This window comes from Pinus tabuliformis, chromosome X (assembly GCF_031772625.1).
Source record: "Pinus tabuliformis cultivar Carrire ecotype Pingquan chromosome X, CPIR1, whole genome shotgun sequence".
NCBI lineage: Eukaryota > Viridiplantae > Streptophyta > Pinopsida > Pinales > Pinaceae > Pinus > Pinus tabuliformis.
The window spans coordinates 1,723,256,775-1,723,273,712 of record NC_142308.1 but is presented as its reverse complement, the minus strand read 5'-3'; the positions used below and the strand labels follow the sequence as shown (position 1 = coordinate 1,723,273,712).

At 36.8% G+C, this 16,938-nt stretch overlaps 1 pseudogene; it reads right to left on the bottom strand.

Annotated features, from left to right (window-relative positions):
- The window catches only part of LOC149146655 (helicase-like transcription factor CHR27), a 49,213-nt pseudogene extending 37,243 nt beyond the window's left edge, over positions 1-11,970 (bottom strand).
- Positions 11,971-16,938: the final 4,968 nt, after the last annotated feature.

Genomic DNA, 16,938 nt, shown 5'->3' with positions numbered 1-16,938 from the left:
TCTGTCTATAAGGAAAAAGCAGTACCAAAGCTCCAGCAATCTGATAATGAAGGAATGTAACTAGGTCTATTCAATAGTAATCACTGTCTCAGTAATGATAAGGATATAAGATACAGTCATCATGATGAAGACTTCAATGAAACCTCGTTGACATAACAAAATGATTGTCATAATAGAGATCTCAGTGCATCAATGAAAGCATAGAGATCACAGTGAAGATCTCAATGGATCACGTTGACATGGTAAAGAAGCAACAATGAAGATCTCAGTAATACTGTAGTAATGGCTTTAATGGTGCAACAATGAGGATGATCTCAGCAGCGAAAGAAAGGAGGATTGATATCTTGGTCTTGGAGAGGAAAAGTGTGTCAAGGGTCATCGTCTTGGTATTCTTCAATGGAATCTCTATAAGAAGAATTTACCCATGGGTTTTCCTCTCCAAGTGGGAGAGGTTTTGGCCCTCGCAGAAAGCCAAAACATTTGTGTTCTTGTCTCTTTTGTTTTTTATAGCAGTTTGATGAAGTTAACAAACACATGCTAATAATGAAGTAACCATCAAGCTAATATAAATTGTTTAAATGCTTCACAAATTGTTATCATGTAACGAAAAATAATTTTAATTATGCATGCCCTAGATTCTTCAACAAACCTTAGTGAGTGACTTGAGATCTTTTCAACTTTAATTATGTCCCACAATTATAATTAATTAATCAATGTTTTGTTAAGCTTTGAGAGTTAGTGCATGAAAGAGATACATGGGTCTTAAGGATAATGACCCTTTCATGGTATGCAAATTTAATTTATAGATTTTTACCATGCAAATGAACTACCACTCTATTGAAAAGTTTGAATGTTGTTTTGTGTATTGTTCAAATTAACAACATTTAAACTATCAAGATTAATTACCATATAAAATATAATTCAATTGTGGGAAATAAGGAGGCTTATCTTTTACTGAACTACCGTGAGCATACTATAAATAAATTATGGGAAGTTACAGTTGAGAAATCAATAGGCCTATAATAGGGATGATTTCTATTATACTTGATAATTGTTTGTGACATATTTTTATTTTTTCTTGATTATTAACTTCTTCACTTATTATTATATTGTTCTTATCATCAAAAACTACCAAAAACATGAATATTAATAGTACACAAGAACATAGTATGTAGGCTGCAAGCCAGGGCCAAAACCTCTCCTCTTGAGAGGAAAACCCACAAATCTCTTCTCTTCTTAGAGATTCTTCAAATGATGAATTCCAAGACCTCTAGAATAAGACCAATACCCTTCCAAGACCAAGTCAAACCTTCTTGATGATGTGTTTCTTCTATCCAAGTCAAACCTAGTCAAATCTCTTCCAGTTACACAATTTCGACCCCCAACTATAGAATTTCGGCCTCCACTACAAGTATGAAAGTTTTGGCCCCTACAATAATTGTTTCTTCCTCACATGTTATGGAAATTAGGGCTTCCAAGGATTCCTTGCTCCTTCGCTTGGTTTGCTTCTCCTTCTAGGGCTAGAAGGTGACTTAAAAGTCCTTTCTTCAACCTTCTTTCTGCAACTTGATAACTTCCACAAAATAAGAGCATAATGTCGATGAGACGATGAATGATAGACACCATCATCATTGTCTCTCAAGGAACATACCCCACCCGAGTGTTCATAAGGTATGTCCTCTTAGGACAAATCTTGTCTTGGAATAACACATCCTCAAGGATTTTTCTCTTCTTTCTTCACAAAGTGAAGACAAGAATGATGTGTTTATCTCTCCCTCTTAATTGGTAGGAGATACAACCAATCCAAGCTTGTCTCTCAAATACACAAGCTTCTTATTAGGAAGATATTTTGTCAAAATGTCAGCTACATGCTCATTGATGGAGATATACTATAGCTACAACACTCCATCTTGCACCAACTTTCGTATGTAATGATACTTGTTATTTATGTGCTTTGTCTTTCCATGGAATATTGGGTCTTCAAACAACCTGTCGCAGTTGGTGTTATCACAATGTATAACTGTAGGGTCCATCGATCCTTCAAATAGGTCAGACAACAACATCCTCAACCAAATAAATTCTCTGCTAACTTCACACATTGCAATGCATTCAACTTCAACACTATTCAAAGGAATTAACTCTTGCTTTCTACTCATCCATGATATCATAGAGGATCCCAAGCTAAAACATCCTCCAGTAGTGCTTCTTCCATCTGTCTCATTGCCTCCCCAATTAGAATATGTATATCTAATCAATTGGAGATCATTCTTTCTATCATACTTCAGGCAGTAATGGATTGTTCCTCACATATATCTCAATACATGCTTGGATTCTATCAAATGGTCATATTTAGGCTATATCTAAAATTGATTGAGAATATTCATTGCAATGGCTTTTCCGTGCAGGGATTCAATAGTAGAGTTTAGGCTTTTTTTTTTTTTCCCTAGATATAATTTTTTATTATTTATCTTTAACTAACTATTATTAAGAATTATTTTTAGGTACTAATCGAACATCACTGTTTAATTATTTTTAATATTTTAATTATTTATTAATATTTTTTATCATATTATTATTTTATTTAATGGACTAGGCCCCCCCAGGTTAACATTTTTAGTAAATAGAGTTTTTGATCCCTGGACCTAGTCAAAAGTAGCCGTTGCCTTTTTAGCCGTTGGAGGCTTTGCTCTGTCTATTTAACCTGCTAAGCTGGATCTATTTCTTCAACTTGTCCTGACGATGAACCACACTGGTTGGTTCGAAACACGTCGACAAATGATGTCTCATGTGATCTTCGCCGAAAAATCCTTTGTAATATTCATTGCAAAACAAATGTATGGTTGAGTGTTCACAAGATACATCAGAGAGCCAATCAATTGTCTATACCTTGTAGGATCCATGGGGCTTGAATCACAACTTCTTAGCCTTTTTAAATTTGTGATAATGGGGGTTGTCATAGGTTTGCATTCAATTATTACAAACCTATGCAACATCTTAATCACATATTTTCCTTGACCTAGATATATTTCACTAGGTCCTTGCCAAACTTCCAACCACAAGTAATAGTGCATCAATCCAAGATCCTTCATATTGAATTATGCTGCCAATTGATTCATGCACCCTTGAATACAACCTTCTACACCTGTTATGAGAATATCATCCACATATAGAAGAATGATTACGAGTTCAACCTTCACTACTTTAATATAGAGATTCAGATCAACATAACTCTTTGAGAAGCCCAATATTTGTAGATATGTGTCCATCCTTGCATACCAAGCCTTTGGAGCTTGCTTACGACCATAAAGGGCATTCTTCAACATGCATACATGAGTCTCTCTATCATTTACTTCAAATCCCAAGGGTTGTTCTATATATACTTCTTCATCAATAGTACTATTCAAGAATGTAGTCTTGACATCCATTTGATGGATGTTCCTGTTGAGAAATCTAGGGCATTAGCATTAGGTGATTTCTCTTCCATTAGTAACTGCTTGTGAATACTTTTTTCTTCTTTAAGTTATAATCTTCTTCTTGTTAGATTATTAGTGTTCTTCTTCATCAAACAGTAACCAATGCATGAACATAAAATAGACAAGAGACACTGAATGTAGGCTATCATCCAGGGCCAAAACCTCTCACTCTTCGAGAGGAAAACCTGCACAAATTATTCTTATAAAGATTCCAATTGATGAATACCAAGACCAAGACCAAGACCAAGACCCTTGACCTATCGGCCACTCCAAGACCAAGACACAAGTCCTCTTGACAGTCACTCTTCTTCTTGACTCCTCTTCCACTTCAACCTTCTTATCATCACAGAGATCTTATCACTGTCTTTACACTGAGATCTACTTCATTGTAATATCTCCTTGTTGTCATAATGCCGAGACTTTACTTTTGTGATGGTACCGAACCCTTTCTCTTGAGGTAGCACTGATATATTAAGGTAGCATCGAGACCTTTCCTGAGATTCCACCGAATCACTGTGATATGTTATTGATGTGCAACTCCTTCATAGTACTGAACAAACACCTTCATTATGGCACCAAATTATAGCTTCTTCACTTCTATACCTTTGTCTAAAATTGCGCTTCTTAACATGACACTGAATTGTAATTTTCTAGGATCATAACGCATCATTGTAGTCTCCTATAAGATTGTAGAAGTATCTGAACCTACCACTGTTCTTGGTTACCAAAATATCAGAGGGATCTGAATTCCCTTGGATGTGAAGATATCCAAATTCTTCATTGCAACTATCCACTGAATTTCAGAGGGTTATCCAAACTGTTCTCTGTCACTGGCATTCGGAAAACTCTGAGAGATGTGAAAATTTTTATGCTCTAATGCAAATACCCTACATGTCTATTTATAGTTGTTGATCCATAAAATAAGCCAACCTATATTTCGAATAGGTGTGTCTTTCATAAGGTGAGCTGACATGAGCTTATACTCTTTGTTTTGAGGCTGAATTCAAGAGGGATGACTTAGTGCTTGTCGTTGGAGGGTTTCTAGACATTTTTATAGACATTCTTCATACATGACATTGACTCTTTAACTCCAATGATAAATCCTAAGGCTCTCAATTGGAGCCATCTAAATAAAAAATGTTGCTCATGAAACCCATGAAGAAAGTCTTACAATAATAATTTTATTCTCTTATTTTCATCATTTACAAAGATCATAATTACATGTCATTATGAAGATCGAACCTAGTTACACTTTTCAACAGTCCCTCTTAACTAGGGAGGTATTCATAATGGTACTTGGTCATTCTTAATCTGAATAATTTCTCATAAGAAGAATCAGATTGGTAACCCATTTGTCTAGCTTCATGTTTAACTAGCATTGTCACATAGCAAGGCCTTGACTAACAACTCTATCCACGTGATCAGAGCATAATGTTGGTGAGACCAATGCTTTATAGACACCATAGTCATTGTCTCTCAAGGTACATACTCCACCCGGTGTTCACAAAGCATGACCTACTTTTGGACTATTCTTATCTTGGGTAGCCAGTCTACAAAGAATATTGGTCTGCTACGACTACTCTTATCTTGGATCCCCTATCTCATCCTCAAAGAGCATCAGATGCCAAATTTTTACCCAATCCTCCATTCTGTCTTCCCAGGTGAAGACCAAAATGATGTGTCTCTCTATCCCTCTCAAATAGGGAGAACATATCAATTCCTAAGCTCCCTCTTATCTTAGGAATTTCCAAGTTTCTTCCAAGTAAGAAACTTGTTTTTAGATTCCCTCTTAATTAGGGACCTACAACAACTCCTCAAGAGCTCCTTCCTTCGATGTCATGAATTTCTTTATCGAGGAGTCTTCATCTTTTGTGGCTTCTTCATAGGGCACAAACCATCTCTCACTTTCATCATGGGTCAGTCATGTGATCCATTAGTCTTCATCTAGCCTTGCTTCATGTCGTGTTGCTTCCCTTGGCATACCTGCATAAACCCATCCAAATATTTGTTCAAAAATAAAAAATGAACACTTAAATCAAAATTACCTTTGTGATGGTATTTCATAATGACATCTTCCAATGTGCATCAACATCCTTCATACATGTTGACATATCTCTAAATATATACATTGTCAAGGGTCTCCATATTTTTCAGACTTCCATCAGAGTCTTCATATCTCTCTAGGAGATTTCATAGTCAAATCTTCTTAGTCTTTCAGATGTTGATCGATTTTACCATGGTTTCATATCTCACGGTCTTTTCCTTTCTTTCTTCACACATTTCATTGCCAAGAGATTTCAATCAAATTTCCTTAATTGGAGTCACCCACCTCATACTTGAGGTCATATTATATTGATTCCTTCTAGTGTGACCCATGCCTTCCGACAACCTTTCATAGGAAGAGATTCCTTTCCTTTGATCATGCTTCTCAAGATCGAGCACTGATCCATCTTACTTGCAACCATACAACATGAATTTATAATATTGAATACAAGCATACATACCTCATTTACCTTTAGGTCATCTAGGCTTCTTTCAACAACTTCCTTGATTGAAAAGAGCTTCAACCCCTTGATCCACTTCATCCTTTATGTCATCATACCATCATCCCATGAATTCCACAAGTTTGAGTTCCTGATGAAACACTTACTTCCACTCTAGATTGGTGAACCTTCTGATGAAGATTCCAGCAATGAGTCTTGAGGATCTTGAATATCCTTATCAAGCAGATGTTACCTTTGTATGATGAGCCTTGTTCTCAATGACTTCTTCATTTCTTTAAGCTTCCAATGAGGTTCCCAAGAGCTATATCCTTCATGGTTGACTATTAGACATCCTTCATGTTTCCTATGGTGATTTCACGAGCTCTTACTTCTAATGCTTTTCCTCTTTGTTGGACTTCCTTCTTTCAACTTTCTCCACTTCTTTGGTGAAATGGCCTTCTTCTCTATCTTTCTTGTGATTTCCCTTCTTGAGTTTAAGAAAATATTCCCTGTAATTCTCATAACATTGAATCCTAGCTATGTTCTGCTTTCCTTTCGACAAAATGTTTAAATCCTTTCATTTGGTCCTTTAATACTTTTTCCCTCAACTTGTCATCTCCTATCTTGCATAGAAACCACAAGTTGTTGAATGGGATAGCCTTCTTATCCTCATAGAGATTTGTTACCTTGTTCATCAATTATTGCATTTAGAAAAATGATGATTATCTCCTTATCATCTCTCCCAGATTTTGCAATTGAGAACTTATGAAGATATTCCTTCATCCTTTGAAACCCTAAATTTTGTGTAGATCAGTTCTAAGTGATATGACCTTTCTTTATGATCTATTGGATTATCCCGGAGAGTTTGGAGCGAGACAGGTTTGCTAGGGTTTTGCAACTGCTGCACCATGGACACCCACAGGATAGATACCTCGTCAATGCAAACCGAACAGGCGGAGGGTGAAATTGCGACAGTCGCCCCACGCGTCTCCAGCATAGTGGATCGTCTGCCGAGTCAAAAATTGGAAGCAGCTTATGTGCCGCAGGTGGTTTCACTCGGTCCTCTGCATTTCGGAAAACCCCAACTTGGCAGATATGAAACATTCAAAGACGAGCTCCCTCACATACTCGTTGACAGAGCTGGTCGCCCTCCCTTCAAGAACCTAGTTGCAGACATGATAGTGCAGGGTAGTAAGATTCGGCAATGGTATGAGCACCTCCATATTTGGAATGACATGTGTGACGAGGAACTGGGTTGGATCTTGGCTCGCGACGGCTTATTCCTTTTGCGATTCTTAAGCTGCCCAGACTTTTCCCCCCGGACAGAGACCCTAGAAGCGCTCCAAGCGTTGGCCTCACTCGCTTTACTCCAAAAAGGTAGCGAGGCAGGGGTTTGTCTGATGCAAATGATCATTCGGCCTCTCTATAGATCTGCAGCCCTATCCTTTGCAGCGGATCTGGGCTGGAGCAAAGCTTCCATCGGTAGAAGCTTTTTCCTCCCCCTCCGCCTCCAGTTCGTCAGGAGATAGGAGACCAAAAAGATTATGGTAATGTGTTGCTCCAGAAAGCTTTTGAAAATTTCTTTGCCCCCTTTTAGGTTCAAATCACACAGATCTCAGGCAAGACCATTCTGCAATGGGTATACCCTTCAGATTTGGTGCAGAATCTCAAGGTAAATCTGGAACACCGATTCAGGATCCCCTCTGCCCTATAGAGACTTATATTTCAAGGTAAACAACTCGATGATCCTCTTCCCCTCTCTTCTTACAGCATAAAAAATAATAGCTCTTTAGTGTTTTCCCTTCGTTTGAGAGGTGGCGCTGCAGGTCAATCTTCTTCTGCTCCTCCCTTCTCCTACAAAGCTGCAGTACACTCTGAGATTCCCATTTCCCCTGAGACTCCCAAACCCAAGCCTTTTCTGGTTGATAAGTTAGAGGAGGTTCCCTCTGTTGAGATCTCCCACCCTGGCCTTGCAGATGACATTCAAAAATTTGCTGAAAGGGCCATCATTTGCAGATTCAATGGGATTTGGCCACGCTTTAAGGACCTCTATGACTGGATCTATGACAACTGGACTCACCATTGCAAGGTTTGCTTCTGCTCAAAAGGATATTTTATAGTTTTGTTCGACAATCCAAAGCACTATGAACAGGCCTTAGAAGAAGGTCCTTGGTTTATGGGTACAACAAGACTCTTCTTAACTCCATGGTTCCTAGATTTTGACCCAACATCTGCAGTCATCACCAAAGCGCCTGTCTAGATCAGACTTCCAAACTTTCCAGCTCACCTGTGGCATTTAGCAGTCTATAGGAGCATAGGCAACACCTTGGGCCGCTTTTTAATGGGAGATTCCTGGCGGGAACATCAAGGTCTCTACACATATGCCAGAATATGTGTGGAGCTAGATCTAAGCAAGGGACTGCCAGATCAAATCAATCTCAAGATCAATGACTTTGTTTGGACCCAGAACCTGCATTATGAAAACAATGCCTTCCGTTGCCGCCACTGTCACCTAACAGGGCACCTGCAGAATTCTTGCCCATCATTGACTGCAAAATCGAAAAAGGGCAATTTTGCAAAGACCAAACCCAAGCGTTGGATCCCTTGTTATCCATCGCTAGCAGTGAGCTCTGATTCCTCAAGCTCGGAAGATGAGGAGAGCGATGCAGAACCGGAACAGGCGCCTCAGACGATGGATCCATCCACTGATACTCCTGCGCACACCACTGTCACAGCAATCTCCCAGAAACGCGTCCATGAGACCTCCTCTTCTGAATCAGATAAGGAGATCCCCCTGTTGGAGAATTCCAGTCTTCAAGTTGTTTTTGCTCATACTCCCCAAGATGGCTGGATAAAAGTCAATAAAAAGAAAGGGAAAAAACATCGTGTTGAGAATTCTTCCCCTGAGGGGTAACAGTCAGTTTTTTTTCTCTCAAGTTATTTGCTGTAGCTCCGTGAATGGTTCACTCCTTCTCCGGGACTGAGGTTTATAGTTTCATCATTTCCAGTCGGCTGGTTTCTTGTCTCTCTTGATTGTACTATATTTTACTCAATAGAAATAGTTTAATTTTACTGAGAAAAAAAAGATATGACCTTTCTTTATCGCATCTTCAGAGAATAGTTTTACTAGTTTATCATATATATCTCTTTGATGTCTCCAATGCTACTCTATGAGGGGACCTTTCATAAGAACCCCTTTCCATGTATTTAGAGGAGACATTTGCATTGATATGTTCAATGACTTCACTTTCTTCGAGGACTATGTCTATCCTCCTTTTCCATGCAAGGAATTTCGATAACACAACCAACTTATAAATCTCCTTGCAAAACGAAGTCATTTTACCAAATTTGATTATAGAATGAAAGATACTTACTTGAAAAGTGAAGATTAAATCTTCAACTCGATCACCTTGATGGTGGTTGGCGAAGATGTATTAGTGCTCCTTTTGGATGATCTTCTTCTGAATGAAAATCCTTTTCTCAATAAAAGAGATTTCTCTTTTTATGATGTCAATGCCTTTATATCTAGGTTTCTTTGTTCATGGTGTTTGATGATGATTTTTTGATGCTTCCCCAGATGATCTTCTTCAAGGATAAGGAGGGGATCCTTTCCGCAATGATAGGGATCTTGCCTTATAGCTTTGTGGCATTTTTTCTAAGGACTATAGGATCCAACACTTTTACTGGTGTAGACTTCTAGTTGCCTTGATTTGTAGATCTATTCTCCTTGAGTAGAAATAAGGCTTTAGCCTTGATTATTTGATGATCCCAAGACTTCTTTTGAAGTAGACTTCCTTCTTTGATCTAGGGTTTGATTCTACAATGTAGATCCTTCAACTTGCTTTGATATCCTTCAATTTGCTTTGATGCCTTTCTCGAGATTCAATCCTTGAGTGTCCCTTGATAAGATGCCCTTCCTTGACTTTGACACCTTAGCTCTGATACCATGTTGAGAAATCTAGGGCATTAGCATTAGGTGATTTCTCTTCCATTAGTAATTGCTTGTGAATACTTTTTTTCTTCTTTAAGTTAGAATCTCCTTCTTGTTAGATTATTAGTGTTCTTCTTCAACAAACAGTAAGTAATGCATGAACATAAAATAAACAAGAGACAAAGAATGTAGGCTATCATCCAGGGCCAAAACCTCTCACTCTTTGAGAGTAAAACCCACACAAATTCTTCTTATAGAGATTCCAATTGATGAATACGAAGACCACAACCCTTAACCTATCTTCCACTCCAAGACCAAGACACAAGTCCTCTTGATAGTCACTCTTATTCTTGAATCCTCTGCCACTTCGACCTTCTTATCGTCATGGAGATCTTATCACTGTCTTTACACTAACATCTACTTCATTGTAATATCTCCTTGCTATCATAATGCCGAGACTTTACTTTTGTGGTGGTACCAAACCATTTCTCTTGAGGTAGCATTGATATATTAAGGTAGCATCGAGACCTATCCCGATATTCCACCGAATCATTGTGACATGTTGCTGATGTGAAACTCCTTCATAGTACTAAACAAAAACCTTCATTATGGCACCAAACTATAGCTTCTTCACTCCTATACCTTTGTTTGAAACTGTGCTTCTTAACATGACACTGAATTGTACTTCACTGGGATCAAAACGCACCACTGTAGTCTCCTATCCAATTGCAGAAGTATCCAAACTTACCATTGTGCTTGGTTACCAAAATATCAGAGGGATCTGAATTCCCTTAGCTGTGGCAATATCTGAATTCTTCACTGCAACTATCCACTAAATTTTAGAGGGTTATCTGAACTGTTCTCTATCACTGGCATCCAAAAAACTCAGAGATGTGCAATTTTTTTTTTCTTTAATGCGAATACTCTACATGCCTATTTATAGTTTTTGATCCATAAAATAAGCTGACCTATATTTTGAATAGGTGTGTCTTTCATAAGGTGAGTCGACATGAGCTTATACCCTCTGTTTTGAGGTCGACTTCAAGAGGATGACTTAGTGCTTGTTGTTGGAGGGCTTATTGATATTTTTATAGACATCCTTCGTACATGACATTGACTCTTTGAATCTAATGATAAATCCTAAGGCTCTCAATGGGAGCCATCTAAATAGAATATTTCTTGCTCATGAAACCCATGAAGCAAGTCTTACAATAATAATTTTATTCTCTTCTTTTCATCATTTACAAAGATTATTCGCTTCATAATTACATGTCATTATGAAGACCGAACCTAGTTGCACTTTGCCAATGAGACTAACAATCATATAGCTGTGTATCTATTTGTAGGTTCAAATGTCTCTTCATAATCAATGCCTTCTTGTTGGTATAAACCCCTAGCCACAAACCATGCTTTATATTTATCAATACTTCCATCTGTCATGAAATCCATGAAGAAAGTCTTATAATAATAATTTTATTCTCTTCTTTTCATCATTTACAAAGATCATAATTACATGTCATTATGAATACCGAACCTAGTTACACTTTGCCAAAGAGACCAACAATCATATAGTTGTGTATCTAGTTTTAGGTGCAAATGTCTCTTCATGATCAATGCCTTCTTGTTGGTATAAACCCCTAGCCACAAACCTTGCTTTATATTTATCAATACTTCCATCTGTTGCATGTTTAATCTTGTAGATCCACTTGGAAGTCACCACAAATTTGTCTTTCAGCCTTGGAACTTTCCTAAATTCCATTTTTCATATTTGATTGATATTCTTCATTCATAACATATTTCCATTCTTGATGATTGATGATTCAACTTCAATCAACTTTGTGATATATATTGCATACCTTGAATATCTTTTAGGCTTCTTGCTTTCCCTGAATGTACCCTTGGCTGTTGCATGTCCTTCTACATCTTTAAGAGTAGATTTCAACCAATTAGGTCTCTTTCTATTTTTAGGAATGATGAATTGTTGCACAAGTTCACTGGGACCTTCTTCTTCAAGATTGGAATTCTCTTCCTCCCTAGAACATTCTTCAAATATAGGTAGTTCTTCATCATCGGGATTGATCATGAGATATTTAGATTTATTGTATGCAATGCATTCATCAAATATCACATCTTGGATTTATTCAATTCAATGCCCTTCCTTTATGTAGATCATATGCCTTTGAAGTGTTACTATAGCCAACATACATGCCTTCATGCTTGTAGGGTCCAACTTCTTTCTTTTATCTTTTGGAATGTGAATGTAGATAGGACAACCAAATATCTGAAGATGGTCTACACTTAGTTTCTTCCCAGTGAATGTTTCTACAGGAGTCATGTTTTCAAGTGATCAACGAGGACTTCGATTTTAAATATAGACAGTTTTTGCTTCATCCCATAGAAATTGAGGAAACTCTTGATCATGTGACATTTCTCTAACATTTTCTTCAATTAAGCGATTCTTTCATTCTGCTATTCATCTTTCTCTAGATTATATGGAACTATCAAATCCCTCTAAATTCCATCCTCCTTACATAAAGTTATGATCTCCTTTGATGTGTAGTCTCCTCCATTGTCAGATCTCAATATTTTCATCCTTCTTTTTGTAATATTTTCTACTTCCGCTTTGAATTCCTGAAATTTTATGAATACTTCATCCTTGGACTTTAGCAAATAAATCCAAGTTTTCCTAGAGTGGTCATCAATGAAAGTTTCATAGTATGGATGACCTCCAAGAGACTTTGTAGACATAGGACCACAAACATCAAAGTGAATGAGATCCAATATTTCTTTCGATATTGAAGCACCATTTCCAAATGGTTTCATAAAATTTTAACCTAATGCACATCCCTTGCAAACTCCTTCATGACCTCCTTAAGTTTAGGGATTCCATTCACCATTGTGTTTAGAGTTGGTAAGATTTTGTAATGAAGGTGTCCAAACCTTCTATGCCAAAGATCACATGGGCTAACTTTGTAACAACCCCGATTTTAAACTATACAAATAATTACATCAATTATGCGATTTATAATCAACACACAATTAATAAACTATTTAGCATAAAATTTCAGAAATATGAGCAACGACAACTTACCTTACCTGTAGCGATGATATTCCTTACTTTTGATTTTGGAGTTGAATGCTATTTGAACCCTGCTAATCGCAGCAAAGTTTTGGGGATGACTCTCCACCCAACCGTAGGCTCAGTTGCGCATAATCTTTCTTCAATTGGCCACCCCTGAGCCCTCAATCAACGTACTACTGCTAGGGAATCCTTTGTCTCACAACACTTTTCTCCCAAGAGAATGGATGATGGAATGATCTCTCATCTTCCTCATCGTCTATTAAATAGACCAAACATTGGAAGGGGAACCGCATGCACACATTCCATGTGTCAACATGCAACTTTTATTTTTTTATTTTAAGTTTTACTTAAGTTAAATTTTCTCTTAATTTATTTATTTCTTATTTTATTCTTTTTTACTTTTTGATAACTTTACTTATTTTTACTATTTTTATAGTTCTCTTAGTTAACTCTTTCTTATTTTATTTTACTTTTTGTTAACTTTACTTATTGTTACTATTTTATAGTTTATTTTTATATATACTTAATTAGAACTCTAGTATTGTTATTTACTATTTTATTTATTTGTTATTATTATATTTCTTCATTATTTATTATCTATTTACTATTATTATCTTTTCTTTATTGTTTATTATTTATTTGCTTATATTTTAATATTATATTATATTATTTATTATTTTTATTATTCTTATTATTAGGGGACATTACAAGCTTCAATGTGAACCAAGGCTTGAGTGAGAGGTGTAAGTAACCTGTAGAATCTTCCTTCATAATTCCCAGGGATTTTTGCATTGTTGATGCTAGAGCCTTTATCTCATACCATAACTTTTCCATCTATAAAAGTGACTTTATCTCCCTTATCTTCTAGTCATGAAATAGAAAGTAAATTCTTTTGCAAACCTAGTATGAATAAAATGTTGTTGAAATGTATGTTTCCTTCATTTTCCAGCTACAACGAAGTTGATCCAATTCCTCTTACAGGATAGATCTTTTTGTCTCCAAGTTTAATAGAGTATGTAATTTTTTCTATTGATAGAGCCTTTAGTTGTTTGTACTGACCTGTCATATGTTTGGATGCTCCATTGTCAATTATCCATATATTTTCATCTTCAAACATAACTATAAGTGTTGAGAATGTCCCTTTGTCCTTTGTAGTAGAAGTCTTGGTCATATGATTCTTGATAGATAATAGGAGATTCCAAAATGCTTTGATGCCTTGCTTGAGATGACTTTCCATCATAGAAAACTGCTTCAATGACTTATTTAAAGATGTAGTGATCTTCATCATGACCTTTGTCAACCTTAACTCTGATACCATGTTGAGAAATCAATAGGGCTATAATTAGGAAGAATTCTCTTATACTTGATAATTGTTTGTGATTTATTTTTAATTTTTCTTGATTATTAGCTTCTTCACTTATTGTTATGTTGTTCTTATCATCAAAAAACTACCAAAGACATGAAGATCAATAGTAAACAAGAACAAAATATGTAGGTTGAAAGCAAGGGCCGAAACCTCTCCTCTTGAGAGGAAAACCCACAAATCTCTTCTCTTCTTATAGATTCTTCAAATGACGAATTCTAGGACGTCTAGACCGATATTAATACCCTTTGAAGATCAAGCCAAAGCTTCTTGATGATGTGATTCTTCTATCCAAGTCAAACTTAGTCAAATCTCTTCCAACCACACAATTTCAAACCTCAACTACAAAATTTCAGCCTCCACTACAAGTCTGAAATTTTCGGCTCCTGTTGCCGCTTCTACATGTGTGAGGGAAATTAGGGCTTCCAAGGCTTCCTTTCTCCTTCACTTGTGTTGCTTCTCCTTCTAAGACTAGTAGGTGACCTAAAGTTCCTTTTTTCGACCTTCTTTTTGCAACTTGAAAAGTTCGACCTTGTAGCTGCAAAATCCTAGCCTTATCTTCATGTGTGTGTGAGACAGAGAATTAACCCACAAACTTTGTCCTTCTTCCTTCTGTCCTTCTTCACTTGCCTTTCTTCTGCCTCTTCTTCACTTGGATGATGAGGAGTAAGTGAGTTTCCATAAGAGGTCAAGTTCTCTCCTATACATAAGCTTCCAAGGAGGGCGACATGCCCTAATGAGGCCGACTTCTTAGCTTCCAGGCCTACTTGGCCTTTGAGGGATATTTTGACACTTTAAATACATAAATAATTCTTTTGAAATGTTACAAGATGCCCAATGGGGCGTTATTCATATGAAAATGAATCTATTGACTTCTTGACTCTATGACAAACCCTAGAAGCTAGGGTTGCTTGACCTCTAAATAAAATGACCTTGAGCATGAAACCCATACTACAAAAAAAAAATAACAATAATAATTTTTATTTCTTTTTACAATATACAAGAATCAAGAGTACATTTTATATTTATGAAGATTGAACCTAGTTACATATTTCAACACTTACAACTACAATTTGTGTGAGGATTATGGTTGTATGGATTATAAAAAAGTTATTGAGTAAATTTAGCTACAACTAATAAGTCCCTGGAATCCTAGTAGTGAGATTTCAGGGTATCTAATGCACATGGAGCAAAATCAACTATTAAATTTGCTCCATGATTATTGGATGCCTGAATATAGATAGCTCTAGGGATAATTAAGAAGAAAGGGGATCCCATTACTTAGGTTTTGTAAATCAATGGGAAAGAGAATTGTGAATTTGAATCACTATAAATGTAAATATTGATTGTAAACCTAGAAATTGGCCAAGAAGAGAATTAGAACCAACCATAGGACGAGTTCACTCTTGTAAATTCAGATACTGAATATAGATAGCTCGAGGGATAGCTAAGAAGAAAGGGGATCCCATTGCTTAGGTTATGTTGATATGTAAATCAACGGGAAAGAGAATTGTGACTTTGAATCACTATAAATGTAAATATTGATTGTAAACCTAGAAATTGGGTAAGAAGATAATTAGAGCCAACCATAGGACGAGTTCACCCATGTGAATTCGTAGGTTGATCTTGGGGTTAGTCTCCGTGACAAAGAGAACTAGTGTTGTAGAAAGCCTATGGTTGGGTGGAATGTCCTTTTATAGTTGGGGTGTTAAAATTGGCAACTAGGGCCAAACTCCATGTGGGTCATCTTATTCATGGCTGATAATATTTTTATTATATTCCTCTCATCGGGAGGTGTAGGATTGATCTAAATATCATCCAATTCCGATAAGTATTTATGGAGATATGAATTTATTTTGATTATGGAATAATTATCAAGCCGGCTAGCAACTCATGTAGGCTCAGAAGCCCAACAGTCGCATCTATTCAATCATCAACAGTTGTGTATAAATACAGGAGATATTTTCCTCATTTGGACTCACTCATGTCATCACATCTCTCTCTCTCTCTCCAGCACAGAAAAGAGGCTCTTCTCCTACTGCGCAGAAAGAGACTTTTCTCTCACACATGTGGAAGGAAGGACGCAGATTTACAGCTGCAATTGCAGAACCAAAGTTTGACCAGCATTGACCATCAATATCCCTCTCTGAACTGTGCTGTAGGTGAATCTGGATCTCATCTAAAGGCCGCATTTTTTGGTGAAGGAATCAAGTCGATCCGACGGTCGGTTTGCAAGATATCGTCTGCCCTAGTTTGGCACTGATCTAGGGTTTGTTGCTGCTGATGTAAATCAGATTTATGTACTATTTCTCTATGCTGAATTATTGAAGATAAAGGAAGAATTGATCAAAGGGTTTCCCCACATTGGGGTTTGTCCTTGGCTAGCCGCCACATCTTGTGTCTCTTGTCTTGGCTTGTTTTCTGTCGATTGTTTAATGTTCTATCTGCACTTTACTTTATGTAAATGTGACTGATAATCTGTGGATAATAATAAGAAAGATAAGTAAACTGCTCTAAGCATAGAACATACCATAAATTAACATGGTATGAGAGTTGAGGTGAAGACAAAGCCCGAGCAAGAGAAAGAGAAATCACCGGAGAGAAGA